The sequence below is a fragment of the Medicago sativa genome, chromosome 3 (assembly GCF_051527215.1).
Source record: "Medicago sativa cultivar Bolivia chromosome 3, Bolivia_mono, whole genome shotgun sequence".
NCBI lineage: Eukaryota > Viridiplantae > Streptophyta > Magnoliopsida > Fabales > Fabaceae > Medicago > Medicago sativa.
The window spans coordinates 15,865,524-15,885,597 of NC_140751.1; the positions used below are offsets into that span (position 1 = coordinate 15,865,524).

The following is a 20,074-nucleotide window of genomic DNA, read 5'->3' on the forward strand; positions in this document are numbered from 1 at the left end:
TTCACATTTTGGTTCTGGTACTTCTTTGTCTCTGCATCATCCAACAACTGATTGATAGAATTCAGTGTGATTTCAAGTTTTTTAATCAACTTTTTATTGAAGAGGTCTTTGAAATCTCTTGAGGCAATCCTATCAAGAGTGACTTGAAAGAATGACGAAAGAAATGCTCCAGCAATCAACTCTGCCATGATGTTGTAGTCAAATCCTGAGAGGCTCACTGCAAAACTATAATCTGTTAAGCAAAATGGAACACTTAAAACATACATTTTAATGGATTGTTCAATTAATGACACATTATGCAGTTATAATAACAACTATATTTGCATACACTATCTTCATTGCGAGCAACGAAGAAAGGTCACTTGTTACTGTAACTAAGTCATGTGACTTTTATATTTCTTTATCACTGTTCTTTTTAGAAATCAAAATTTTTATTAGAAATTAAAAAGTACAAAGAGTATGAGTCATTTCTCTGGTTGCTAATTCAGGACAATTTATTAATTCAATTATTAGAAATCAAAATGATTCTTGCATAAACACAATCCAATTATTAATTCAGGACAGTTTATTAGTTTTTTTGAATTTTTCTAATATATTTTGTACTCTTGCTTCATTGTATCTAAATAAACGCAATGTCCAACCAAGTGATTGGACTAAAAAAATCTTCAATTAGACATTTCTTAGAGAGCTTGAGGGATAAGAGAAACAAATACGAACTAGGTCATTGCAGCGCATGTAAAATAAAATGATAATTAATTTTTTTTTTTGAACGGCAAAATATTATTAACCGACGAGCCCGTGCGAGAAGCACTAATAAGCTCGGGTGGAAAAAAAAATACAAACAAGGGGAAATCGGTTGCCAATCAATCACCTGGCTCGAACAAAAACCCCTTAAAAACCACCCTAATACAAGACATGCGATTATGAGGCTGACGTATACATATGGGACATACACCACAAACATACTTCTGCCTCAACACCTAAGAGACAGAAACTGCTCAGCCACCTAAAGAAAAAAGCATGCCGAACCCACAGACCACAGCAGCACACACCATAGCATATAAACCCAGCTAACAGCCCGCAGAAACCCAAAAACACACCAAAACACCTACTACAGAAGCCACAAACAGCAGGCCTCCTAAACTGCAACCGCCCCAAACCACCCCACAGCAAAACAAACCAGCAGACCCAAAGAACAGCTGCTCCAACCAGCAGACACACCACCAGGAGAATAAGGTTACAGCAGTACAAATACACCCAGCAAAAATGGAGCGTTTCTATGGTTTGACATTTTTTTCTTAACCCACCAATTTTAAGGGAAAATGGACTTTAGTAATTTGAAGTTTGACTGAGAGCTATGTAATGTATGACCAATCATTATTCCATCCAGAATCAAATGGTCTTTCTAGTTTAAAATTATTTAGTTTTGATCCTACATCAGATTTTTATACTTAAAAAAGAGATATTCTTGCATGAACTCCTACATAAGAGATTATTCTTACACCAAACCAATAAAAATATCACACATGTTATTAACTTTAAAAAAAATGTGATTTTAATTAAGGAAATGGAAACAATAAATGGTGGTGGGTGGTTTTTGTTGGTTAAAGAAACTGGAAAAAGGAGAGAGAAATATTAAAAATAATGAGAAAAAATTATGATATTAATTATTTTTATTATTTTAATGAGATGTTTGATTTTAATTGGTTGAGTGTAAGAATGATCTGTTAGGTAATAGTTCATGTAAGAATTTCTCCAAATATAGTAAAATTGTAGTTGAAACCAAATTTTTTAATGAGTTTTCTTATAATTTTAGGAGTATTGATCATTCTGCATCATAAGGACGTATCCCACGTCATTTAAAATAGGTCAAGTCAAAAAATTTAAGTGCAAAAAACTGATGAAAGGTTTTAAATTAGGTGATTTTAAAGTCAGGAACCAATTTCGGGAATCGGTAAAAATAGAGGGACCAAATTGTAATTAAGCATATTCTTTATACATTGTAGGACAAGCAATTGGCTCATTAAATGAAAGATTTGAGCAATATAAACAAATAGATTTTTTAGGGGAAAAAAATAAAAATTGTTGAGCACTAAAAGACTTAGATCATTTTTTCATAATAATGACTTGAAATTATGTTTCATATATTTATCAAACTTATCTAAAATGCGATATTCATCATTATCATAAGAATTTTACCCTTGTTATTTATAAATGGAATAAAGAAAATAAGAATTTTACCTACAATTAACTTTATCAAATTATTATATATTGATCATTATCATAATTAACTTAAATATAAGTTTTTTTTTTTTTTAAGAGAAACGTACATATAAGTATAACTTGGATGGATCACATAACATAATTTGAAAGATTAACTTTTATTAACAAAGGAAGAGATTACCTGAAAGTGTGGGAACAAACAAACTGAAATCTTTGTCAGCAAAAATAGAAACTGAGATCTGCCAAGGAAAGAGAGTTTAAAAAATTAGAGAAAGATTGAGAGGAAATATAAAGAGAGAAATTAAGAGTAAAAAATGTGTGTATTAATATTTAAAGAGAGAAATTACTTGAAAGTGAGTGGAACAAAGAAAGTGAAGAACTTGAAAGATCTCTCAAGGAAAGACTTAGAGGAAGCACAACTACAAGTAATCAAAGATGAAGTTTGGTATGCATAGTAAGTGGAACAAACAAACTGAAAGATCTCCCAAAGAAATACTTAGAGGAAGTAGAATAAGATATCAATGATGAAGTTTGGTATGGAAAAGAAAGTAAGAAGTGAGAAAATAAATGAGAATATGAGATGATGTACCTTTTTGTATGATTGAACATATTACGCGTCTTTCCACTCAAAAGGATGCCACTTTCCCATCACTTGCAAGGAAATACGAAGGTGGATAAATATTCTTTTAAATCCCTCCTAAAATATGGTTTTTATCTCTGGAAATATGTTTCGTTTTGATTTTAGTCTCTATATAAAAAAATTGTAGAAAAAGGTCTCTGCAAAATATTTTATTTTTTAGGGGTAATAGTCACTTTGGTCCCTGTATGTGTGATGATTAGTCATTTTAGTCCTTCATTGTATCAAAATTTCAAAATAGTTCTTGCTTGTGCATTATGTTAGTCAAAATAGTCCTTGACACTAAAATAATCTTTCAATGCTCACAATAACTCTTTTCATATAAGGACTAAAATGACAATAAACATGTACTTATAAGGACTAATATGATAATAAGTAAGTATATTGAAGGACTAATCTGACAAAATTAATTAAACATTTTAACATCAAGGACTATTTTGACTAACAAAATGCATAATCAGGGACTATTTTGAAGTTTTGATACATTGAAGGACTATTTTGACTACTCATTACAATTTCAGGGACCAAAATGACTATTACCCCTATTTTTTAAAATAGTTCATAACCCTACTTTTGTTCTGATTTGCATACGTGACGAATGATGACTGAAACCATTTTGTAGGAAAAATACATGTTGAAAAATTAAATTCCTTGAATAAATAGCAAGAACAACCTCAAAAAAAAAATGTATACACAATTACACATAATACTTTATTAAAAGGGTTTTGTTAACGATTGTCTCTGAGACAATTTTAAGTAATGAAATTATTCCTTAGGAAAATAAAGACTTCGATTTTCAATACAATAAATGCATAAATTTTTATCAAATTTTACAATTTTAGATGCTTAAAGAGGCTATATGAATACTTGTTAATATTTATCATATTAAAAAGAATGAAAATGCATTTGGTCAAAAAGAAAAGAAAAACAAAACAGACAGTAGCACATGCGCATGCAAAAAGATTGAGATCAATCTCAATGAAATTGTAACGTGTTTTCAATAAAAATGGAAGTAAATGCCCCACCAATAAACTTTAAAGTCTTTAGCTGTGTTTGTTAGTGCTTGGCAAAGTCTTTACATCATATGCGCAAATTCTTGAATTCGATGGCTTCATAACCTATTAGAATTCATAACTGAGTTGGATGCAATATTGGAGTAAGGAAACAAGAGTTGATATGATGTTGGAATATATCATCAATAGACCAATTGAGTATCCTGCAGTGTTGAGAATCTTTTTTGAATGATAAATTTTGGTATATTAGTTGTTATGTTAGGATTTTTTTTTCTCTTTCTAAGATTTGAGTCCTAGATCTTAAATTTCTTACCTACTTTAATTCTTTAGCTCAGCCAAATGAGCTACCCAACCCTCTGCAATGGTGAGATAACTATACGTTTAGACGTAAAACAAGGGAAAATGTGATGCGCTGCAATTTATATTACCAGGAAAAAAGGGTGTCAAAATATGCAAAATTTAAAGACTCTGACGGTAATATAACAAGAAGTTTGTGTTCTCGAATGCTATTGTAATAATTATCATGTCAATTAAAACAAGTCACCATTATTTTTACAATCCCGATCATAATCCTGAAATCCTACGATTTTTCTCTGCCTTACTGATCTGAATCATGAGTAGAATCCTAAACTATGAAAAATTTATTTGAAGTCCTCTATGTTTGACTGATTTTGCGATTTCACTCTGTCCTATAACTGGCGTCTTCATAATGTGATGTAGTCTTGTAGCATCTAGGTTTTGAGTATTTTGTGCACTTGGTTGTTCTCCATTTAAGATTTGAGACTTTGAGTCATTTTTTTTTATGATTTCAAATAAGTTGTTTATGCACTTTATAATATATATATATATATATATATATATATTATTTTTTTAGTAGAATCTTTCGATTTTGGTTGCGATTTTATGTTTTACAATCTTACTATCTTCTTTCAATCTGAAGCAAAATTTGACAACCTTGCAAGTCACACACAATATCTAAAACTATCCTAAATGAAATCTAATAGAAATGAGATAAACATGAAAGCATTCTAACGTTTGTCTTTCATATATTGGTTGATGAATTGAAATTGTCATCAGAATAATCAGATTTCCTTGATTCCAATCATAGACAAACTTGTGATCCAACTGTCCACTTCCATCAATTTCAGCTGACTCATCATTCCTAAGGGTGGGTTTGTAACATCCCACTCATCAGCTTAAGGAACTTTATCTGACAAACGTATCAGAGGACTAATAGTCATAGAAAACAATTATGGTGAAGTATGTTATGTACAATGGATGATATTTTTGAGTGATGTTAGTAAAGTATGGACTTATGTACCAGAGTCAAGCTAAACACGTTTAAGGCAAGGGCGATATGGTACTTTCACGCAAAAAGGGGTATTTAAGTGGATTTGGCCCAAAATTATTCATTATCAATTGTTCTTTCTCTCTCTAGGTTTTCTTTGAGAAATTTTCTCCTCCTTCTCTCTAAATCCCACGCCACCTCCTTCTTCTTCTCTTCCACAATTCTTCTCAAAACTTCTGCCAAATCAAGAGACATGTTGTATAAGTGTTCCTCAAGATTTTGTGGTGCTTGGAAGCTTGGGTTGAGATGTTATCACTACTCCTCCTTCCCACTAAGAGAATCTCAAGAAGTTAGGGTTTTGGGTTGAATTGGAAGGGGAAGCATAAAATTGTGCATGAGATGATTCCTTCATGCTCAAAGAGGATGATTTGAGGTTGGGGTGATGATCTAAGGTTATGGATGTTGAAGAATCAAGGCCAAGAGCTAGGATGGGAGATTGCTTGAGCTAGAGGCTTGGAGCTATCACAATAACTTGTCTAGGTGAGTTCTATAGGTAGAATAACCCACCTTTGGGGTTGGATATTCATGTTTGTGCTAGTTTAGCTTTTATGACATTTTATTGAACCTAAAGCCATGGCTTGTGATCACATGATAAATTGCCATGGAACATGATTTTATATATGTTTTGGTAAGCTATTTTGAGTACATAAACTTGTTAACAATGTTTGGAATGAGTTGGTGCATTTAGGGGATCAAAAATGGGAGTTTTGGGTCGAAAATGCCACGAACCCGCAGCCGAAACACGCAGGTTCGCAGCGCTGCGCCTGACCAAGGGCGCTAGGCGCCCAAAGTCAGAGAGGCCAGCGCTAGGCGCCCACTCTCTGGCGCCAGGCGCCCCTGACAGGGCAACTTTTGAGTTGTTTTGTGCTCGGGTGCTTGGGGCCAGTCGTGTGGGGGTCCGATGCGATCGTGTTGACGTATATTTTTACTGTTTTCACTTATTTTACAACTGGAACCATCTTGACTTGGTTAAATCTTTGAATTTCTAAATGGTTTGTTACTTGGGCTATGGCATTTTGGGTCCTCGGAATTAATAGAAAAATGTACCAATCATCCATAGAACTTGAACCGATAATCATGGCAATTTAACATGGGTCACAAAGATGACTCAAGAGAGTTTAAGTATGACGGGATAGCAATGAACTAAGGAAGGGAATGTATGTAGAGCCTCGGCTTAGCTAGTCGAGAACTAGAATATAGCAAGAATCCCTAGAATGATAAGACGCGAAGTGTAATCTTTTCGCACAAGAGCTAGTATGGTTTAGTAAGTACGTAAGCCGTAGTTTGACTAGTTAGTATCTCCACCATGATTAGGTATGAATATGAACAAGTAAGAGTTTACCACTAATCGGTTCGATTAAGGTTCCGAGGTAAATACTCAAGTATGTATATGTTTAACTTATATGCACGACAAGACCATGATTAATATGTGTAGGTGACATGTCTCTTGCTATCCACATCAGGGGGATACAAGGGGTTCTCATAATGAGAACGATTTAAGCCGTAAGGGACCCGCATGTCACTGAGTAAACAAGACGTAGGTGCTCGTGTCTCTTGTTATCCACGCCAGGGGGATACGGGAGGTTCTCGACCTAAGGGGAACGGTTTAAGCCGCAAGGGACCCGCACGACACCGAGGGAGTCCGATGTACGTACATCGGTCATGTATGGGATTGATTTCGGGGTTACTCCACCCGGGACTATCCGTAAAATGAATCAAGATAATATGTTTGTTCAACGCTAACCTAATGAATGAACTTAGATACGATTATGTTTATTCTGATTATGTTTATGTTATGTTTATGCTCATGATCGAGCCTATGTATGATTATGTTTAAGAGCAAGAACAGGAGCATGAAATGCTATTAGACGAGAGCAAGATATGTATAGAACTAGTAAAGGATATGATACCGACGACGTTCTTAGGATTTCCCCTAATCGTCCGGTTTAGAATCGTGTCATGATTATTTTATGTTTAGGCCTCGATACTTAGCGTGTATTGGCAATGCGGTTCTAGGATCCCTTGACCGCCATGACACGTATGATAGTAAGGCTATAACAAGTAAGATGAATCTATGACGGCTCTAGTATGCACAACCGTCTAAGTATGCAAGTCCCCACACACGTATAATCAACCGTTAGGTTGTAATGTAGACACGTGGTGACCGTAGGTTTCCCCTTGAGGTTGCCTATAGCCTAGGATTTAGGGGAACTCACTGAGACATTATGTCTCATCCCAATCCTTATTTGTTTCAGATAAGCAGGATGATTATGCATGTTCGGAGCCGGATGGATATTACTTCAAAGGTTCGTTCGTAAAGCTGCAGGACATTATGAACATCAAGGATGTATTTTTATGTATGGATGAGTTGTGTTGTATTATAATTTATACGAACGTAACTTGATGTAAATATTATTCATTCGAAGTTTTTAATTGTTGTATATTTTAATGTATCCGGTACTAAAATTAACGCACGTGCTAGACTTTCTAGATACGTCTGGTATGGGTGTTACAATTGGTATCAGAGCAGGTTGATTCAGACCGTGCCTTGGGTCATTAAATTACAACAAAGGAAGTGGGACCATTGGGTTCCAGGTAATGTTCTAGTTGTTGATGTTAGTTGAGCCTGATCAACTCAATTTAACATTCGATGATTAGAATGGATGCCTGAGAGCTGAATAGGACCCAGGAGGAACGAAGTATGTGATGAAGAAGTTTTATCGTGCCAAAAGGTGGCCGGTGAACTAATCAGGTACAAGTGTGAATCCTCTGGGAATGTAAGGCATGTTAAGAAGGGACGTTCCGACAATGTCGGGTAAGATGTTGATGATACTTCATGAACCTGTAAGTGAAGAGATGTTGGAACGGATTTATGATATACTGGAATGATAGTACAAGGTTACAAGATAGGGAGAAGTCGACTTATGTTGACGGAGTCAGCGGGCTCTCAGGAACAGTAATATGTAAATGAAGTTAAGGACATGTAGGTTTGTCAAGTTGCGTAAGTGGCAACGTAAAGAGGCAAGTTAATCATAGTGGTGGAAGTTAAGGATTCAAGAGAAAGTTTTATGTTATCAGGAGTAAGACATTGATTTCCGACGTGCCAAGAATTGTATCGAAAAAGGTTGATGTTGCCATGCATATGTTATAGAATATTTTACGACGATAGGAATGAATGATGTGCATTTTATACTTGAGAATAAGAGTTTTATGCAACAAATGTTTTCTGAAAAATACTGTTGGAGAAGCTCACCAATAGCAAGCCTGGGACGAAACTTTCCGTTTTTATGAAATCTTCCATTTCGTTCCTATGGTTTGCAATGACTATTGGGGAGGTGTCTTCACCATAATCTTTTATGAGACGAAAAATCTTTTATGACATCAAGTAACGAATGCATATCGTATCCTAAGATTTCTAAGGAAAGGACATGGGCAACCATCAATGAAATCGATACGGTTTAAGGTAGCTTGGAAGTTAAAGCAGTGCAAGGTTAAGAGAAATCACAGGGTTCTCGGATTGTGTGGAAATATGACGTATCTCTCGAAACTATGTTTTGCTTAATAGACTTGCTAGGCTCGATATGATGTTGAAACATAAAGTAAATAAATTTAGGAAAAATTTACGCGTATGGGTGATTGAAGTTGACTTTTTGAAAATTCACGAGATTGTATAGCAACCGGTTTGCTACTACATTTGTAGAGCGGGCTAGACATATTAGAGTCTATAATTGATGACACGTATATGTTATCAACTTGTTCTATGAATTTAGTGCGACGGCCGGGGCCAAAACTCAATATATTTATAAGTAGAAAATTATCAACGTCAATGACTTGTGCGCTAGTTTACGAAATTTTCTTTAAAAAAAAAAAATTAATGAGCAAGCATTGGTATGATTAAGCAAAATATAGTCCGCGAGAATGCGAAGGTACAAAGATTAAATGTTCAAGAAAGTTATGTTCAAGTGCTAGATGGGTTGTTAATGGAAATTGAGTTTACCCGAAAATAAGTTCAGATATGATATGTATGGTAAGTGCAACCAGCAAGAAAGTAAGGTTACCCCCGAGTCAAGTATTATAAGAATAAGATAAACCATCATGAGTTTTGGATTCACAAGACAAGTGTAAGGTTGTGATGTTGGTTACAACATGGAAGATCTTGAGAACAGTTCAAGAAGTTAGTATTCAAGTGGTAATTAGGAATATGAAATCTCAGTCTCTCTAACGGATTAGAGTAATGGTTTAAACCAACCGGTGGGAATCAGAGTAGCGCCATGGAAGCTAATCGTTAATTATGAAACATGGAAATTTTAGTATGTATGAATTTTAGTGAAGAATGTTCGGTTGGTAATGCGAGTTTAGCAGAAGCATCATAAGATAAGTGAGGAGTTCTTGATGTGATAAGTAAGTATGAATGTTTATATAGATAGCATTGGCCAAGGTAAAAGTTTTAAGTATGTGCCATAACCTAAGTAAGATGAAAATGGAAAGTATGTAAGGTTCATAAGGTTTCCTCTTGTGATTCATATAATGATCATAGCATCAAGAATGAAGACCGGTTTCAGGAAAAAGGTATTAATGCTCAGGCGATAACCGAATGAGATGATATGGTGGATCTAGTTATGTGTTCCTGAAGAAGAGGAACAAGTTACCGTCAAGTGGGCCAAGGATCGTCTATGGTTTATGTTATGCAGTAATACATGTATAAACTATGTATATCAGTTAAGAATGTAAGAATCTACCTTCGGAGTTAAGTATGTTATTATGAAAGGAGATGCAACTCTCGAGTTGTGCAATGAGAATCATACTTCCTTATGCAATACTTGTTGAGTGAAAACGATACTTTTTAAAATATGCTAAGCCATGATTTTAAAGTTTTTAAAAGTTGAGACTGGTATTATGGAACTTGGGAACGATACTTTATTTAAACTCATGAAATTATACTTTTTCAAAACTGATAAGATACGTCGTAAGTAAACTCACTTAAGGCGTACAAACTTCAGGATCAACTTGTTATGGACAAGTTTGGGGCGAGTTGTTAAATCTTTTTTTTCAAAATATAGAAACTCGTCTGGTGGTTCTGTGGTGCTATTACAAATTCAGTTTTGGGAATGATAATATATTTTAGTCATGTATATATATATTCGTTCCAAGAACCTGAATACCAGAGCTTAAGGAAATTTCTTCAAGAAAGATTCTAGAACACGTATCGTTATCATTTAGCAAGAGATGGAACTTGAAAGTATGTACATGTTATGAAAACGACAATGTTCGTATGAAGCCAATATCATGTGGGATACACGGAATTGTGTTAAGAGTATACGATGTAAGTGCAAGTGGAATTACTAGTAAGTTTCACGAGTATGTGAACCATAATATTGGTTAGTGGATTGTCAGATGAAGTGGTGAGTTGATTTCACTTTTTCATGTCAAGCTATATGAGTTACCCATTAATTCGGGTGTGATAAGATGCAATGGAATTGCGATGAAATCAGAAGATTTCCTAAGGCTCTGAAAAGAGATAAGAGATTCATGGAATCATTTACATGAGTAATACAAGTAAGAAGCATGTGCCTCAAGGTACAGTAAGATTATGTATTCATGATAAGATGTATGTATGAAATATGTTTTAAAGTTACAAGTAAGCACTGCAGGGCAAACCTGGTTTCCGTAGGATCCCAGTTAAAAGGCAAATCCTGAGTGTTCATGTTTATAAAAAGATACCTATATGAATGGTTTATGTTAAGTGGGTAAGATACGAGTCCGAGACAATAAGTCTGTGTGTAGCAAGGTAAGTTCTGAATCATGATATGATAAGAAAACTCTAAGTTTGGGTAATATTAAAATCAAGAAGGTTATGTTCAGTTGCATATGGGTTAAGAAACAAGATGAGGACATGCTACGACGAACTCTATGAGTAAGTATGAATAGAGTATGTATGGCTCAGACCAAAGATGGTAAGTTTCTGTCATGATGATTGGTAGTCGATCTCTAAAATTTCGAGGACGAAATTTCTTTAAGGGGGGTAGAATGTAACATCCCACTCATCAGCTTAAGGAACTTTATCTGACAAACGTATCAGAGGACTAATAGTCATAGAAAACAATTATGGTGAAGTATGTTATGTACAATGGATGATATTTTTGAGTGATGTTAGTAAAGTATGGACTTATGTACCAGAGTCAAGCTAAACACGTTTAAGGCAAGGGCGATATGGTACTTTCACGCAAAAAGGGGTATTTAAGTGGATTTGGCCCAAAATTATTCATTATCAATTGTTCTTTCTCTCTCTAGGTTTTCTTTGAGAAATTTTCTCCTCCTTCTCTCTAAATCCCACGCCACCTCCTTCTTCTTCTCTTCCACAATTCTTCTCAAAACTTCTGCCAAATCAAGAGACATGTTGTATAAGTGTTCCTCAAGATTTTGTGGTGCTTGGAAGCTTGGGTTGAGATGTTATCACTACTCCTCCTTCCCACTAAGAGAATCTCAAGAAGTTAGGGTTTTGGGTTGAATTGGAAGGGGAAGCATAAAATTGTGCATGAGATGATTCCTTCATGCTCAAAGAGGATGATTTGAGGTTGGGGTGATTGTAACACCCCGTTTTCCCAACGTAAAAATTTCTTAAATAAAATCAGAGTTTTTCATCATAAAACGGAATGTCACATTTCTTAAAAAACGTAAATGGAATAATAATTTATCCTTCAAAAATATAACAACATAATCTTTAAAACTTCGCAGCGGAATAGTTTGACAACTTAAATAATCTTTGGCACAAGGGCCTCAATATAAATTTTCATAAAACTTAGTTCAACATCAATTCTTGAAAGATTCATAAAGTAATACGTAAGGAACAGAAGGTAAAGACATAATCCCATCCCGTTACGTATCAGAGCACCTAAGACACACTTGTGAGGAGTCCACTCACGACCGCAACTAATCCTGGTTACCTGCAAGTTACCCATACGAAGAGCAACATTTCCAAGCAGAGGGGTGAGATTTCTCAAACAATAATATTAAACATATAAATCATATAAAGTACATTCAACAACTTAAACATCTTATAATTCATTAATCATATCTAACAACTTAAACTTCCTTAACTAGTATCATTAATCTTCCTACATTAGTCATAAACTATCATAACACTAATCATAAACATCTTCATATATCATCAATTACTAATCTTAAACATCATTATATGACATCAAATAATAGTCACCAACAATCATCACATAGCATCAATATCAATCATAAGCATCAACATGTAATTCACATAAGTATCATTATCAAAACATAGCATTACCGAAAATAACTTCATAATCAAATTCGTAATCAATCCCATATATCCACATAATTATAAACATCAACTTATAGCATCCTAAGTACAAACACAACGTTATCATGTATCGTCATAAATATATTCATAAAACATCACATATCATCATATCATAATTCACGTAACATCTTATCATAAATCATATAACATCATAATCCATCATCAACATAAACATCATAATCATTCATCTTCATTCATCATAGCACTTCATTAATAACTTATCAACGTGACGTCTTGACATCTAAACAACTCGACAACTTCACAACTTGACAACTCGACAACTTCACAACTTGACAACTCGACAACTTCACATCTTAAATCATCTTAAAACTTCTTGATATGCAAATGCATGTGGTACCAATCAACAACATAAATGAGCGTAATTAGGCTCTTCAACATGTGAGCATAAAGCTGCCGGGCTTAAAGCCCCCAACGTAGTTTGAGCACAAAGGCTGCCGGGCCTAAAGCCCCCAACTTTAATGAGCACAAGGCTGCCGGGCCTAAAGCCCCCAACTTTAATGAGCACAAGGCTGCCGGGCCTCAAGCCCCCAACTTTAATGAGTATGCAATGGACTCAATCTTCCTACAACTTGACAACTTAAACAACATCATGAACATCTATGACATCCTAACATCTTGACATCTTGACAACATAACATCTTAACAACTTGATGACTTCATAACGACTCGACGACTTAACAACTTTTATCATCTTAACGTCTTAACATCTTAATATCTAAGCATCTTGACAACATATGGATCACATAAATAATTCATGTCATATCATAATATAACAATATCAAATGATAATAAACAACATCTTAAAACATCATATTCATCAATCATAAACAACTTCATATAACATCGTATTTAAACTTCGACAATAATTCACTAAGTATCTTTGTAAAAACATAATAAATTATCCACAACATATTTTCATGTCAAACCAAAGCTACTGGAAAGATATCACAAATATCAACAACTTTCATGTTTACAACAAAGATCAATTCAAAACAGAAACATATGAACAAAACGCAAAAACATGAAACAGAGAATGCTGTCACCGTACAATTTTGCTAAGACCTCCCTGTAGTATTTTCATCATAACTCACAGACCAAACATCATTTTCACGTCAAACCAAAGCCACAAGAAAGCTAACAAAATTATCTAAAACTTTCATGTTTACGCCTAAGACCAATTCTGTACCGATCAATACCAGTTTTTATTTTAAATTCGGAAAAGTTGTGCTGAAAGTCCATAAAAATTCACTGTGACCTACGTGCAGTAATTTGACCATAACTCAATTTCTATATATCGTTTTGACGTGAGACCAACGGCATTAGAAAGCTAACATCCATACCTACAACTTTCGTGTTTACACCTAAGACCAATTCGGCACCGATCAATTCCAGTTTTAATATCAAAATTCGGGCAGAATGCAGATTTTCTCCAAGTTTCACCTAATCTCATGGTTCTAACCTCAAAACTACTTCCAATAATCATCCTATGGATTATCTAAGGTATGTACACAATTTCTACAACAATTCAACAAGTTTTCATCATCTAATCATCAAATCTCTCTCAAAACCCTAATTCTCAAATTCTCACAAACTCTCCCCAACTTGTTAGATGTAATCTAATGATTTAACAACTTAATATTAATGCAAGATAGTCTCACCCTCACCTTAGATTAATTCCTGAATCAGCAGCAGCGTTCTTCTTTCCTAAGATATTCTCCTCTTCTCTTGACTTTTCTCTTCTCTTCTCTTCTTTCTTGTTCTTCTCTTTTCCAAAAAGCGGTTTAAGGTAAACTCTTTCCAACCTAAGCTTCTCTATTTATAATACTAAAATATTCTTCCCAAATCTATTTAGGCCCAACAACTTATTCTTCTTTCTATTCCAACCCTCAAATCCACTCACACTAATAATCCTCATATTCTAATAAATAATATTTCTCTACTAAATATAGTCTTCCACTAAATATATAATAATACACCATATAACAATAATAGCATATTTCATCAAAATATATATGTATATAATATTTTAACACCAAATAACAAATATACCTCTTCATTGAATAATAAATATATTTCTACACCAGATAACATATATATTTTCACACAAAATAACAAATATATTTCTACACTAAATAACATATATATTTCTACACAAAATAACAAATATATTTCTACACCAAATAATATATATATTTCTACACAAAATAACAAATATATCTCTTCATCAAATAACAAATATATTTCTACACAAAATAACCCCACAACTTAATATTTATTTTATTTTCGAATCTTATTTTATTAAACAATAAAATAAGTCAAAACGTCTCATAAATTTCTCTAAAATCATATAAATCACACTAATCATATAAATATATTCTAAAACTCATTTAAAATAATTAAATAAAAAGGAGGGCGTTACAACTCTCCCCAACTTAAAGGAATTTCGTCCTCGAAATTCAAGCACAATAGAAAATAAGTTTAGTCATTACTTCATCAAACAAAACACAAAAACAACATCAAGTTGGTCAGTTAAACATAAAAACATAACTACTAACTAGAAAACATGACGACACGACACAACGACTCATCTACTTGGCCGGACGGACCAACCTGCTCTGATACCAATTGTAACACCCCGTTTTCCCAACGTAAAAATTTCTTAAATAAAATCAGAGTTTTTCATCATAAAACGGAATGTCACATTTCTTAAAAAACGTAAATGGAATAATAATTTATCCTTCAAAAATATAACAACATAATCTTTAAAACTTCGCAGCGGAATAGTTTGACAACTTAAATAATCTTTGGCACAAGGGCCTCAATATAAATTTTCATAAAACTTAGTTCAACATCAATTCTTGAAAGATTCATAAAGTAATACGTAAGGAACAGAAGGTAAAGACATAATCCCATCCCGTTACGTATCAGAGCACCTAAGACACACTTGTGAGGAGTCCACTCACGACCGCAACTAATCCTGGTTACCTGCAAGTTACCCATACGAAGAGCAACATTTCCAAGCAGAGGGGTGAGATTTCTCAAACAATAATATTAAACATATAAATCATATAAAGTACATTCAACAACTTAAACATCTTATAATTCATTAATCATATCTAACAACTTAAACTTCCTTAACTAGTATCATTAATCTTCCTACATTAGTCATAAACTATCATAACACTAATCATAAACATCTTCATATATCATCAATTACTAATCTTAAACATCATTATATGACATCAAATAATAGTCACCAACAATCATCACATAGCATCAATATCAATCATAAGCATCAACATGTAATTCACATAAGTATCATTATCAAAACATAGCATTACCGAAAATAACTTCATAATCAAATTCGTAATCAATCCCATATATCCACATAATTATAAACATCAACTTATAGCATCCTAAGTACAAACACAACGTTATCATGTATCGTCATAAATATATTCATAAAACATCACATATCATCATATCATAATTCACGTAACATCTTATCATAAATCATATAACATCATAATCCATCATCAACATAAACATCATAATCATTCATCTTCATTCATCATAGCACTTCATTAATAACTTATCAACGTGACGTCTTGACATCTAAACAACTCGACAACTTCACAACTTGACAACTCGACAACTTCACAACTTGACAACTCGACAACTTCACATCTTAAATCATCTTAAAACTTCTTGATATGCAAATGCATGTGGTACCAATCAACAACATAAATGAGCGTAATTAGGCTCTTCAACATGTGAGCATAAAGCTGCCGGGCTTAAAGCCCCCAACGTAGTTTGAGCACAAAGGCTGCCGGGCCTAAAGCCCCCAACTTTAATGAGCACAAGGCTGCCGGGCCTAAAGCCCCCAACTTTAATGAGCACAAGGCTGCCGGGCCTCAAGCCCCCAACTTTAATGAGTATGCAATGGACTCAATCTTCCTACAACTTGACAACTTAAACAACATCATGAACATCTATGACATCCTAACATCTTGACATCTTGACAACATAACATCTTAACAACTTGATGACTTCATAACGACTCGACGACTTAACAACTTTTATCATCTTAACGTCTTAACATCTTAATATCTAAGCATCTTGACAACATATGGATCACATAAATAATTCATGTCATATCATAATATAACAATATCAAATGATAATAAACAACATCTTAAAACATCATATTCATCAATCATAAACAACTTCATATAACATCGTATTTAAACTTCGACAATAATTCACTAAGTATCTTTGTAAAAACATAATAAATTATCCACAACATATTTTCATGTCAAACCAAAGCTACTGGAAAGATATCACAAATATCAACAACTTTCATGTTTACAACAAAGATCAATTCAAAACAGAAACATATGAACAAAACGCAAAAACATGAAACAGAGAATGCTGTCACCGTACAATTTTGCTAAGACCTCCCTGTAGTATTTTCATCATAACTCACAGACCAAACATCATTTTCACGTCAAACCAAAGCCACAAGAAAGCTAACAAAATTATCTAAAACTTTCATGTTTACGCCTAAGACCAATTCTGTACCGATCAATACCAGTTTTTATTTTAAATTCGGAAAAGTTGTGCTGAAAGTCCATAAAAATTCACTGTGACCTACGTGCAGTAATTTGACCATAACTCAATTTCTATATATCGTTTTGACGTGAGACCAACGGCATTAGAAAGCTAACATCCATACCTACAACTTTCGTGTTTACACCTAAGACCAATTCGGCACCGATCAATTCCAGTTTTAATATCAAAATTCGGGCAGAATGCAGATTTTCTCCAAGTTTCACCTAATCTCATGGTTCTAACCTCAAAACTACTTCCAATAATCATCCTATGGATTATCTAAGGTATGTACACAATTTCTACAACAATTCAACAAGTTTTCATCATCTAATCATCAAATCTCTCTCAAAACCCTAATTCTCAAATTCTCACAAACTCTCCCCAACTTGTTAGATGTAATCTAATGATTTAACAACTTAATATTAATGCAAGATAGTCTCACCCTCACCTTAGATTAATTCCTGAATCAGCAGCAGCGTTCTTCTTTCCTAAGATATTCTCCTCTTCTCTTGACTTTTCTCTTCTCTTCTCTTCTTTCTTGTTCTTCTCTTTTCCAAAAAGCGGTTTAAGGTAAACTCTTTCCAACCTAAGCTTCTCTATTTATAATACTAAAATATTCTTCCCAAATCTATTTAGGCCCAACAACTTATTCTTCTTTCTATTCCAACCCTCAAATCCACTCACACTAATAATCCTCATATTCTAATAAATAATATTTCTCTACTAAATATAGTCTTCCACTAAATATATAATAATACACCATATAACAATAATAGCATATTTCATCAAAATATATATGTATATAATATTTTAACACCAAATAACAAATATACCTCTTCATTGAATAATAAATATATTTCTACACCAGATAACATATATATTTTCACACAAAATAACAAATATATTTCTACACTAAATAACATATATATTTCTACACAAAATAACAAATATATTTCTACACCAAATAATATATATATTTCTACACAAAATAACAAATATATCTCTTCATCAAATAACAAATATATTTCTACACAAAATAACCCCACAACTTAATATTTATTTTATTTTCGAATCTTATTTTATTAAACAATAAAATAAGTCAAAACGTCTCATAAATTTCTCTAAAATCATATAAATCACACTAATCATATAAATATATTCTAAAACTCATTTAAAATAATTAAATAAAAAGGAGGGCGTTACAACTCTCCCCAACTTAAAGGAATTTCGTCCTCGAAATTCAAGCACAATAGAAAATAAGTTTAGTCATTACTTCATCAAACAAAACACAAAAACAACATCAAGTTGGTCAGTTAAACATAAAAACATAACTACTAACTAGAAAACATGACGACACGACACAACGACTCATCTACTTGGCCGGACGGACCAACCTGCTCTGATACCAATTGTAACACCCCGTTTTCCCAACGTAAAAATTTCTTAAATAAAATCAGAGTTTTTCATCATAAAACGGAATGTCACATTTCTTAAAAAACGTAAATGGAATAATAATTTATCCTTCAAAAATATAACAACATAATCTTTAAAACTTCGCAGCGGAATAGTTTGACAACTTAAATAATCTTTGGCACAAGGGCCTCAATATAAATTTTCATAAAACTTAGTTCAACATCAATTCTTGAAAGATTCATAAAGTAATACGTAAGGAACAGAAGGTAAAGACATAATCCCATCCCGTTACGTATCAGAGCACCTAAGACACACTTGTGAGGAGTCCACTCACGACCGCAACTAATCCTGGTTACCTGCAAGTTACCCATACGAAGAGCAACATTTCCAAGCAGAGGGGTGAGATTTCTCAAACAATAATATTAAACATATAAATCATATAAAGTACATTCAACAACTTAAACATCTTATAATTCATTAATCATATCTAACAACTTAAACTTCCTTAACTAGTATCATTAATCTTCCTACATTAGTCATAAACTATCATAACACTAATCATAAACATCTTCATATATCATCAATTACTAATCTTAAACATCATTATATGACATCAAATAATAGTCACCAACAATCATCACATAGCATCAATATCAATCATAAGCATCAACATGTAATTCACATAAGTATCATTATCAAAACATAGCATTACCGAAAATAACTTCATAATCAAATTCGTAATCAATCCCATATATCCACATAATTATAAACATCAACTTATAGCATCCTAAGTACAAACACAACGTTATCATGTATCGTCATAAATATATTCATAAAACATCACATATCATCATATCATAATTCACGTAACATCTTATCATAAATCATATAACATCATAATCCATCATCAACATAAACATCATAATCATTCATCTTCATTCATCATAGCACTTCATTAATAACTTATCAACGTGACGTCTTGACATCTAAACAACTCGACAACTTCACAACTTGACAACTCGACAACTTCACAACTTGACAACTCGACAACTTCACATCTTAAATCATCTTAAAACTTCTTGATATGCAAATGCATGTGGTACCAATCAACAACATAAATGAGCGTAATTAGGCTCTTCAACATGTGAGCATAAAGCTGCCGGGCTTAAAGCCCCCAACGTAGTTTGAGCACAAAGGCTGCCGGGCCTAAAGCCCCCAACTTTAATGAGCACAAGGCTGCCGGGCCTAAAGCCCCCAACTTTAATGAGCACAAGGCTGCCGGGCCTCAAGCCCCCAACTTTAATGAGTATGCAATGGACTCAATCTTCCTACAACTTGACAACTTAAACAACATCATGAACATCTATGACATCCTAACATCTTGACATCTTGACAACATAACATCTTAACAACTTGATGACTTCATAACGACTCGACGACTTAACAACTTTTATCATCTTAACGTCTTAACATCT

General features: G+C 33.5%; 2 protein-coding genes, 1 long non-coding RNA gene and 1 pseudogene across 7 annotated transcripts in view; 1 reads left to right on the forward strand and 3 right to left on the reverse strand.

Annotated features, from left to right (window-relative positions):
* The window catches only part of LOC146936091 (putative disease resistance RPP13-like protein 1), a 106,616-nt gene that overhangs the window by 9,396 nt on the left and 77,146 nt on the right, over positions 1–20,074 (reverse strand). The gene's annotated exons all lie outside the window — the stretch shown is intronic.
* The window catches only part of LOC146936088 (putative disease resistance RPP13-like protein 1), an 88,870-nt gene that overhangs the window by 9,396 nt on the left and 59,400 nt on the right, over positions 1–20,074 (reverse strand). The window lies entirely within an intron of this gene.
* LOC146936090 (putative disease resistance RPP13-like protein 1) overlaps positions 1–20,074 on the reverse strand; it is a 78,394-nt pseudogene that overhangs the window by 9,396 nt on the left and 48,924 nt on the right. The gene's annotated exons all lie outside the window — the stretch shown is intronic.
* On the forward strand, positions 5,066–7,668 carry LOC146936092 (uncharacterized). The gene is made up of 2 exons (XR_015030452.1): positions 5,066–5,701; positions 7,477–7,668. It is a non-coding gene; the product is annotated as an uncharacterized LOC146936092 (long non-coding RNA).